We start from the raw sequence: 11,260 nt of genomic DNA, 5'->3' as shown, positions 1-11,260 counted from the left end.
AAGGAATACATGCCATGAACAAGCCCTTGCAAGTGAGGCCCCGAGCCCTTGGCAGCTGCCCTGTGCTCCTCATGCAGCACTGCCAACCAGCCTTGGGCTCTGCCCCACTGCCTCCTTGCTCCTGAGGGGCACAGCATGAACCATCCTTGCAGCTCCCTTAGTACCTCCAGCAGGAGAATTTTGGAGCCAGAGGCATCACTTTTTGGAGGGAGGGATGGGAGGCACCCACCCTGCTCCCCAGGGCCACCCAGGCAGCAGCCTGGGGAGATGAGCAGGGAGGGGCATTGGCACCCCCAAACCCACGGCAGCTGCTGATGCCTGGGACAGGAGGAGGCTCCAGAGACCCCACGGTGAGAAGAGACAAAGCAAGACCCATGAGCAGCCCTTGGTGGATTCCCCACAGCTGGTCCGGCTGTCCCCCTTCCATCCCTGCAGCCCAGACCCTCTGCTCTGTCCCCTCCAGGGCAGAGGGTGAGGTGGGAATGTGCTCCTGAGCAGCCTCCCTCCCACAGGCCCTGCCCACCAGAGCTGCTGTCTCTAGACCAAGAGCAAATCCATCAGAGATCAGGCACTAGGAACCACCAAGAAGTCCAGCTTGAGCAAATCCCAATTTCCAAGCATTCATCCTCTGCTGCCTGAGAACGGCCCTCTCCCTGCAGCCCTCCCACTTCCATGACTAACCTACAGGGCTGTCCTCATCCCAGACCATCCTGACCTGAGCTGGCAAAGGGGCATCACCCACCAACATCCCCCCTTCAGTCCATCCTCCCGTGTTTCACTGGGAGTCAGCATTTGGGAACTCCTCCTGCTCTTGTGCAAGAATCCCTGGCCCCTCTCCAGCACTTGGTTTATCCAGGCGCCGGCTACTCCCAAACTTTGCATGGGAGTTGGGCACCAACAAAGGCTCTCCAGAGGCCGAGGCCGAGTGCTGAAAGCAGAGATTTGTGCCTGGGGGTGCGGACCTGCTCCCTTCCCAAAGCAAGTCACGGCACCCACGCCTGCCGAGGAGGAAGAGCAGGGAAGAAACCCTGCAGGCAGCAGGCAGAAGCTGGGATGCAGCCCGTGGGTTCTGCTGGGATTAAATCCCCGTGGTGAATGGCAGGTGGGGGCTGGGATGGCCCAGTCTGTCTCATCTGTGATGCTTGAGCTGGGCAGAGCCAGCACCAAGGTCTCTGTTCAGCGAAGGGATTTTAAACTGCCAGAGGGCAGGGTCAGATGGGATATTGGGAAGGAATTGTTCCCTGGGAGGGTGGGGAAGCACCCCTGGATCCCTGAAAGTGTCCAAGGCCAGGCTGGACTGGGCTTGCAGCAACCTGGGATAGTGGAAAGGGTTTGGAACACGATGTGATTTAAGGTCCCTTCCAACCCAATCCATTCTGGGATTCTACTGAGTGTCCTTTATTAGCTGAGCCTGACAGGAGCTGGAGCAAACCCATCACCCCTGGGGCACACCCACCTCCAGGTCCTGAGGTCTTCCTGAGACCTGAGGAAAAACCTGTGCAACCAGCAGCTTGTCTGTGTCTCCCCTGGATCGTTCCCTCTGCCAGGCTCCCCTCACCTCCCTGCAAACAGCGTGCCACGTTCACAGGCAGCAAAGCCAAAACAAACCGGGCTCTGCAGCTCCCCGAGGGGATTTTCCAGGCTCTGTCTAACTGCCCTCCTCCTCTGGCTCCTCTGCACAGCTGCACCTGGCAGAGACAATCCTCAGAGAGCCCCACGGACAGCTCCAGACAACCATTCCCAACATCCAGGCACTGTCTAACGCACAGGCTGCAGCCTCTGATCTGCCCCAAAAGGCAAAGTCCTCCTCTGCCTGGAGCAGCTCTGTGCTGCTCTTGGGGTTGTTAAATGCTGTTGTCCCTTCTCCAGAAAGTCTCTGTCCTTTCATCTGACTTTTGTAAACGTGCCTTGCTGCTTCCAGGGCTCTGCTTTGGCACAGGGGAGCAGCCACAGGACAGGGCTGGGGCTGCTCTGCTCTCCACAGCTCTGGGTCAGGGCTTTCCTACCTTCCTGCCTGCACAGCCTCCCCCAGGAGATGCTGCAAATCATCTCAGGAGAGCCTCTAGAAACCATCCTCTGTAGTTAAACACCTGCCTTTGAAGCTGGGACCTGACTTTTTGCTTCCTGCTCCTCAGGGCCAAGAGCCCCGATGGCAGAGCCAGGCTGATGAAAGCTCCCGGCCTCCCGAGGATGCTCTGAGGCTGAAAAAGGGGAGACACAACAGTGCTGGGGGCTCAGGAAGGGCTGGGGATGAGCCACCCTCACTCCAACCCGGAGCAGGGCACCCAGATCCACATCCCACCCCTGCAGCAGTGCCTTGTTCCAGCCCCACCTTCTGCCAGGCACGTCCCTGGGCTCTGAGATCCTGTGTGGAGACCCCACCAAAACTCCCGGAGCAGAACTGGGAATTCTGCTTTGCTGCCAAACCCTTGATCAGTCTCAGAGTGAGACACAAACTTGTGGAGCAGTGGTGTCCACAGGAATGTCACCAGGGCAGGGGACAGCCTCACATGGAGCACCAGGGGGATGGCATCTGCCCTGGAGGAATGGCACACGGGGGACACAGGGGGACCACACATTTTATTGAGGTCATTGCTACAAACTGGGGTCCTGCTGGGCATCTTGGCCACCAGATTGCTCAGACTGAATATTTATTTCCAAGACCACCCTGCTGAGGGAAGAGGGTCCCTCTGAATGGATCAGTGCTGTCCCAGCTCTCACCTTAGACTGCCAGCACAATGAGTGTCTGCAGTGTGTCCACGTAGATGACATCTGTCCCTGCATGGGACAAAGGCACAGTGCTGGAAGCACCCCTGGGTGTGGGCTTGGAGCAGTCAGGAAATCCCAATAAAACTGCCAAGTTTGCAGGGTCGTGCCTGTCCCCAGCCTTGTCCTGCTGGCATTGTGGTGGGGGAGCTGCAGTGGGAAGGGGGAACAGCTCCTCGATGAGTCTGGTGCCAAGGAGGGGACAGCAGCCTCACAGACGGGGTGGCAGGGAGCAGCCCAGAGCCACAGGGGCTGCAGCCTCACCAGGGGCTTGGAGGGGAAGACAAGAGATGGCTGAAAGGGAGAGATGAAGCCCCACACAACCAGGAGGACACCAGCCAGCCCCAGATCACATCCAGGACATTGGGATTTAGGGAGAGGTGGGATGAAGATGAGATCCATCCCACATTAGTGCACTCCTCAGCTCTCCTCCCAGCCCTACAGTTTTATTTTTCCGCCTGATACTTAGCAGGGTCCATCCAGAGCTTGTCCCTTTCCACACCAATCTCTCCCTCCTGCAAACCCGTGCCAGAATCCATCACTCAGCACACCAGCCAAAGCAGAAATTTAAAAAGTGGGTCATAAATTCAACCACCAGTCACTAAATCACATCCAAGGCTACACCCCCCCCAGCCATGCCTGGGATTTGGAGGGATGTTCCAGGATCAGGGTGATGCAATGATCACACCTGGCTGAGCTCACACCGAGGTGCCTCACAACACAACAGGCCTTGTGGGCAGGAAAAACCCGAGCTGGGATTTGCCTGAAACCAAAGCCTTGCAAAATCCACCGTGTTATGGATACATTTTGAATTGTTTCCCCTTTGGATGGCCAGGATGAGATAAGGAGGGAGGATTCACTGCTGGTGTCTCCACTGGCACTACCAGGGGAGGGAATGTCCAGCCAAAACAAAAACCCAAAGGGCTGGCAGAGGTTCATGGTCCCCTGGGCTGAGAGTGGGGCTGGGAGCCAGGAACCCACAATTTCCAACTCCAGCTCCAAAGCCTCCAGAACCACCATATGGGTTGACCCTGGACGAAAACAGCTGGTCACACACTAGGGAAGCAAGGCCAAGAAATATTCCTGAAAGTTTTGGGCAGGGAGGGCAGCAGGCTGCATTGAGGGCAGGGCCAGAGGGAGGGAAAGGAGCCAGGTCAGGGCCTCTCAGGTCCTGGATTCCACAATAATAATCCTGTAATAGGAGAAGCCCAGATCATTGCTGGTACAAATAGGTACACACACGGAGAAAGTGCTTAAGCAGTGGTGGGGGAGGAGTTATTACAAACAGAAAGGTGTAATGACAAAGGAGAGGTCGTGGGTTGAGTCATCACCTGCCCCAGAAAGCTGATCAGATACTGGCTGGATGGAGCAGGGACTCCAACCCCACTGATACGACCTCCAGGAGCAAAAAAACAACAATAATCAAATAAAAGCAGAAGGGTAAGTAAGGGATGTGTTTCAATGGAAGAAGAAAATCGAGGCCAGCAGATGCTGAGCAACCCACCTGCAAAGGTGTAGAGCCCCATGACCACCAGCATCAGCACAGTGGTTAAGGTCCCAGCCCAGGCAGAGTGGGAATTTCTGTGTCAGGGCCTCTCCACCCTCACAGAGAAGGATTTTTTTTCCTTGTATCCAGTCTAGATCACTCCTCTTTTATTTAAAACCTTTCCCCCTTGTCCTATCACTACCTGCCAATATAAAAAGTGGGTCTCCCTCTTTTTTTATAAACCATTTAAATACTGGAAAGCCGCATTCAGGTCTCCAAGGAGCTTTTTCTGTACCCTATGGCACACACCAGGACAATCCTGAACCTCAGGGTCCCGGGGGGTGGCTGTGTCACCTTCTCCCAGCCCTCAGGGAGCAGAGCAGACAGCTCCAGCTGTCATTGCACCCACGTGGAGGTGGTCACAGCCTGGTGGAAATGAGATAGAAAGCAGAGACTCAGAGCTGGGACGCCTCCTCCAGCAAAAGCCACGACACCATGGGAGGAAAGCACCAGGCACAGTGACAGTGGCAGTGCCACCACCACATCTCCACCCACAGCTGAGCTCAGCCATCCCCAGCTCTCAGCTGGGGCATCTTCACCAAAACCTTGTTTGGGGAAGGGAATGAGGCCAGAAGGGGCAGGAAGAGGCAAGAAGAGCTGACTCCACACCCTGGCCCCGAGCTGTGACGGGTTCCCACAGCCAAGGCAGCGGCTCTGATTTGACATCTCCTCACACACCTCCCAGCAGCAGGGCTGTCTTGCCCTGTCATGTGGGAGCAGTCTCTGGGGATTAGGAAGGTGCTGGGCAGGCATTGTCTCCCATTTCACCCCTCCTGGCCCCAGCTCTGCCCTCCTCCTCCTCTGCCCCAGCACATTCCCACACGGAGCTGAGCATCAGCATTGTGTGATGGAGATGGGCCATGCAGGATCATGCAATGGAAGAGCAGAGGTGTGAGCTGCCCAGAAGGGCTCCTCCAGCCCAAAACTGAGAGGGGAGCACACAAAATCCAGCTTCAGCACAACACAAAAGCCACTCCCCAGCACCTGAGCCCACAACATTAGACACAACCTCAGTTAAATCAAATCAAACCAGCCAGAAGAGCACCTACACTTACAGAGGTCTTGAGGATCCTAATGCAGGGCCTCTTCCGTGGCATCTGGACCAGGCTTTACACCACAGTCATGCCTGGCATTCCCAAGGGAGGTACTGCGTGTCCTCAGCTGCACTTGGGATTGGCCGTGTGTCTGGGAGAGCCCTTGTCAACACCAGGAAGGAATTCAGCCCTGGAATGACCTCCTGAAGAGGAACCGACTCATGGACAGCCATGCCATGACCTCTAGCAGTGGCTCTTCAAATATTTTCCCACTATAAATGCAACCCAACCACAGTTTGATTCCCCTGAGCAGCCCTACAAGGGGACAACTGAAGCCCTCATGCAGCACAAGTTCCAGTGACAAGGCAGAAAAGCCCCAGCCAAGAGCCCTCAGCCATCTCCTCCCAACACAGCCTGAAGTGGGAGCCCAAAATAGTCTAAGCCTCCCTAGCACAGTGCCAGCCAAGCATCCTTGGTGCCTTCCAGAGCTCCTCACATCCCTCAGAGAGATCCATCACTTGTCATGTCAGCACCACCCACCCAGGAAGTTTTCTGCCCCCTTCTCCAGCAACCCTTCCCCACAGCCCAGCTGGAAGATTCAGCCCTGGACAAGATATTTCATCATTGCTTCTCCTGGTTTTCTCAATGCTTAATCATTTTTGCAGTCGTCTGCAAATGAGTCGAAGCCTTTGCTATGAGGAAGCAGAGGTATCTCCTCCTCCCTTCCTGGTGATTCTGCAAGGGTGGGAAAAAATAAAAGCACATGTGACTGAGGCATTAATAAGACATCCCAAATACAAAAACAACCTAATTAAAACCAGGCATGACCTATTCATAAAATAAGTCCTTTCAACCTCAAGAGGAGAGGAGAAGCCTTTGAAGTCAGGCTGCATAATCCAGAGAGATCCCTGCCTCCACCAGTGACCTCACCTGGAAACTTGTTCTTACCCAACTGTCGCTAAAGCCTTCCCAATAAAAGCTGGCTTTGGAGACAGCTTGGGATTAACAATTGGTGAAGCCAGAACCAGAAGTAGAACGAGTTCCCCAGGGTACAGAGGAGTCTGCAGGGGCTCTTTACCGAGGCAAGGACGCCTGTGTGACTCCTCACGTGTTCCTAGCTGGGTGGGAAACCAGCTCCCAGCGGGACTTTGGGCTGCCCTGCTGCACCCTGCCATGAAATGTGGAAGGTTGGGGTCCACCAAAAGGAGATTTCCAGAAGAGGAATGTCTGTCATCCTCGCTGCCAGAAAGAGCTGAGAGAGCAGCACTGATGCAGCGTCTCAGCTTGGGAGAACATCAGCAAAACTCCATCTGTAAACACAACATCTGCGGGGAGAGGAGGCAGGAAAAGCCCAGATAATCCTGGGTTTTGAGGTGTCCCCCCAGCAAGGACCAAAGAACCCCCCGGGGCACAGCCCTGCCTAATTGCTCCGAGTTTCACACTTCCCTCCTCCCACACTCGCCATTGCGGCCACCTCGGGGATGGGGACATCGGGCCAGTTTGGCAACGCCCTGCGTGTCTGCAGACACTCATCCCAACCCACTGCTGGAAACAGCCATTGTCTGTAGGATTGACTGTGAATGGAGCCAGATGCCAAGATAATCCCCTTATTAGCCTGATTCCTCTTCTGTCGCATCCTGCCTGACTCAGAGATCAGAGAAAGCTCGGCAGACCAAAGAAACGACAGCACTGGCTGAGGGAAAGCTCAGGAAGAGGAGTTTGGGAGTGTCCAGGGAGCTCCAAACACGAGGCTGTGTGGAGGAGGGCCTGGAGAACCTCAGAGGTTCCCACTGGAGTAGGCACTGCACAGGGGTCATCTGCAGGTTCATCTGGTGTTAGGCAAGAGGTGACACCACAACCATCTCCCGAGCTAAGAAGGAGCTTGTAGGACATCCATCCCTTCTGGGCCAAGCCATGGAGAGGCTGGAGAACAAAGGGACCAAGCATGTCCACACGGCTTAGTAGGACATCATTTGGTGAGAGGAGAGGGGACACGGGGGAATGCCTGGGAATGGACTGAAAGACAACCTCAAGCTACCAGTGATCTCCTTCTTCAAATTCAGACCAGCAAGAACAAATTATCCCAGCACTAATCCTGTCCCAGCTTCTTTTCCTTTAAAACACCAGGAGGGATCTGTGAGAGCCCCACAGATGACAGAAGCAGGGATCACAGACACACACGTGCTCCAGCATGTCCCTTGAGCTCCTCCTGGATCTTTGCTGGCGGCAGGAAGGAGATGTGACACATGAGGGGAGTGAGTTTCAGCAGTTTACTGGATATCAGGACAATCAGAGATTAATCCAAGTGTCACTGTCCCAACTTGCAATCTGAATTGGTGCTCCAAAAGCTTACCAAGATGATTTCGGGTGCTGCAGGACTTTTCAACAACACATGACTGGGATACAAAGATTATTAGTTATACGGAAGAATGTCCTCCAGCAGGACAGGGCATGGCTTTGTGGGGGGAAATATAGGGCACAGCTGCAGCAAAAGTCACCAGTGCCACCTCTGCCACTCTGGAAGTTGTGGAGAGGGCTGCCATGTCCCTGCAACCCGCCTGTTAAACGCAAAGCACAGTGCCTTGACTCTGCTCAGGACGGGGAGACAGAGCTCTCCTGCAGCCAGGGATTGCCGTCAGCAGCGCTGGGCTCTCCCTTTGCACGAAGCACTGAGGGATGTGCACAAAGAGCCCGGGTTTGGGCTGCTCCATCCTCCACATCCCTCGGAGGGACAGCCAGAGGATCCCCCACAGCTCAGCCCAGGGCCTGGGGCTGCAGAAACGCCGTGCAGGGAGCGATGGCACATCCAGAGACGCCAGGAGCAGCCTGGGGTAGGCTGGGGTAGGAGCTGGTGAACACAGGGACAGAAGCTGAGCTCCTCGATGTGGGCCAGCAGTGCCCCCCCCGCTTCAGCCCGTGCAAAAGCACTTTTCTTGCGGCCAGCCACCTGCAAAAGCACAGTTCTTTTAGCCCCTGCAGAGCCCAGGTCAGATCCACCTGCTCCATCAGAGCAGGATTTCTCCCTGCGGCAGGTTTTCTCTTTGCTTTTCAGAGCTCTTTGCTCTTGATCTCTGTCTCGCTGTCTCCAGCCCCCCAGGGCTGTCTGTGCCAGGCTCTCTCCCGCTTGCCCTAGACCTGGTATCACAGGCTCTTGAGCTGTTTTACCTCAGATAAACTCTTCCCGTGGTTACCAGCGTGAGCAGAGGCTGCACACAGGGAGTTGTGAATGAGGTTAAAACGAGGGGAAAACATCCCTGTGGAAAAGTGCCTGATTTCCAGGTACTGCACAGGCTTGAATATCTTGTAGCTGCAGCAAGGCTTCCTTTCCTGAGAAAACCCATGAGCCCCAAAGGAACTAACACATTCCCAGTTCAGTCCCTGGCTGTCCCAGGTCCTTTGGGAATGCTGGAAAGCATCACTGCCAGAGATTGGAGGCAAACCCAGGCAATGCAGCCCAACCTCTGAGCACATTTCACCCACAAGCTCTGCTACAAGGCAAGTCTGGGAATCCTGACACACAGCCACACATCCATCAGGGCCCCCTGGAAAGGACCATCACTGCTGGATCTATCTTTGAACTCCTGGGGTGTCACACACAGCGTCTGCCCACAAATTCCCACTTTTTGTCCCACTTCTTCCTGGAGCATCCCGCAGTAGATGCAGCCCCTCAGTTTGGCTATACAAGGTCTGAACCCCAAAAATAACCTTCTGATAACTGGAAATAAGTCCTGGGTTGGTCACAGAGTTGAAGGAGGAGCTGCTCACCGAGATTTTAGTGAAGGTGGAGAGCAGGAGTGACAGGCTGGAGAGGTACATCCAGATCCTCTCCCCTCCAAACCTCCACTGGAGATACTCAGGAATTGTGACAATCTGCCAGAGGGAGAGAACCATCACTGCCCTGTGCAGGCCTCGTCCTCCTGGGATGATCCTGGGAGGACAAGGGGACAGCATTTTTCCCAGAGCACAACTCAGGAGTCCCACAGGATTCCTGGGAGTGGGGGACCTGTCCAAGGCCACACTCCTCACGACAGGCTCAGGACAGCTGTACATACCCCAGATGAGATGTAGACAGGCACAAACACCCAGGCCAGTGCCAGGAGAGCATAAGTTGCTGTCAGAAAGGAGGAAAGAGACAGAAAAAACCATGGATACTGCTGCAGCTCAATGCTGACTGCAGTCCTAGACCCTGTCTCTGCTCCTGATCCAGCCCTGGTTCACCCTCAAGGGCACATTTACACCCAAAAATGGTTTCAGATACCCCTTGACACCTTTTGGGCATGGGGACATGGCGGAGAGCCCCTGGCACCCTGCCAGCAGGAACCTTCAGCCCTTCAGCTCCTGACTGGACATTTCCCACCAGCTCCTTGAGCACCACAAAAGCCATTTTTTCCCCCTGCAGGACCCAAGGACTTTGGATACAAGGTGTGCGGAAGCAGGGAATGGGTGACCTATTCAGTCACGTCCCTGCCCCGCAGGGGCTGGAATAGGAACTCGGCTCCAAAATGTCTTTTTCCCCGAGCACGTGGAGCCGACTCCAGCCTCACCGTAGGACACTGGAAGAGCTGAATTAGCAGGGCTGTGTTAATTACCCCCTGCGCGGCTCCTCCCAAACCTTTCGAGACTGTGAAATGGCCCATCTGCTGCGACAGAGCTCGCTGTCTTTAATCACACATTTCTTACATTCCACTCGAAGCCGGCGACAGCGATTCCCCCCGGGCAGCGCCGGGCTGAGGAAGAAGAGCCCGGAGCCTTCGCTGCCGGCCAGGAGCGAGGCGCCGAGCTGATGTGCGGGGAGCAGAGGAGGAGCTGCAGGTGCCCCAGCGCTTGGCACGGCGCCCGTGCCAGCTGGACCAGCTTCGGTGCTTCCCCAGGGGATAACGCAGGAAAAGGAGGTGGAAAAAAACAAGGTCTGGATTGGAGTGACAAGGCACAGGCAATCCCCGTGGCTTCTAAAAGCAAAGTGTGGCCAAAGAGCCCCCACGTGGGATGAGGGATGTGTGTGAATTTAGCGAGAAAATCCTTTAACGCATAAAGTTCAGGTGGCTGAAAGTGATGCTCCCACATCCCAGCTCATCTGGACATCCCTGCTGGGTTTGGGATGGGCTTTCTTGTCTCCAGGAGGATGAGGAGCACACGTCGCTGTGTTGGCCACAAACCCTGCTGGAGGTGGCTCTGTGCAAGGAGTCAGTGCCAGACATGGGAAGGACCAACAGCCAGTTTGTCAAGTTCAGACAGAAATAAGAGGAGGGAGAAAAGAAACTTGGGAGAGCCACAATTTGCTGGAGTCAGCAGGAGCAGGCAGGAATGGTGGAAATGGATGTTTGGTTCCACAGATGCCTCCCCAAGCTCAGAGCAGCCTGTGGGAAGACCCAACAAACTCCAGCATCCTCTGTGCAATGAGAAGGGAAAACACAGCTCCAAGGAGATAAATTCTGGCAGGAGGAGGTGGACAGGATGGGGGAAAGCATGGGCAAGCAGTGGAGAAAGCAGGGAGGAATTCAGTGTGGCAGTGGTGCTGATGTCCCTGTGCCCAAGGTGTCACAAGAGCCACCAGGTCATGTCTCTCTCCCAGCAAGGAAATAGCCACTGACAGTGTTCCTGTTCACCCTGCAGGAAGACTGGGAGGAGGAAAGACCAGCACAGAGCACCCTCCCCCTAAAAACCCAGACAAGTCACAAGCACCCAAGTCTCCCAGACAAGAAGCCAAGAGACAGGAGACTCGATAATTAATGGGAGCTCTGCAACTCGAGCTTAATTACACCAAAGAGTGGCTGCACCCCAGGTACCTGGAGCCACGAATAGCAAAGGAAGCACCTGGAGAGGGGGAAGCAGGGAGGATGTTCCTGTCCTAGTGCCATCCCCAGCAGACAGGTTGGCTAATAGGACACAGCTTTGCTCAGGATTTTTCTGCAAG

This window comes from Sylvia atricapilla, chromosome 15, assembly GCF_009819655.1.
Source record: "Sylvia atricapilla isolate bSylAtr1 chromosome 15, bSylAtr1.pri, whole genome shotgun sequence".
Taxonomy (NCBI): domain Eukaryota; kingdom Metazoa; phylum Chordata; class Aves; order Passeriformes; family Sylviidae; genus Sylvia; species Sylvia atricapilla.
The sequence above is the reverse complement of the archived record's forward strand: the minus strand, read 5'-3'. Positions refer to the sequence as shown.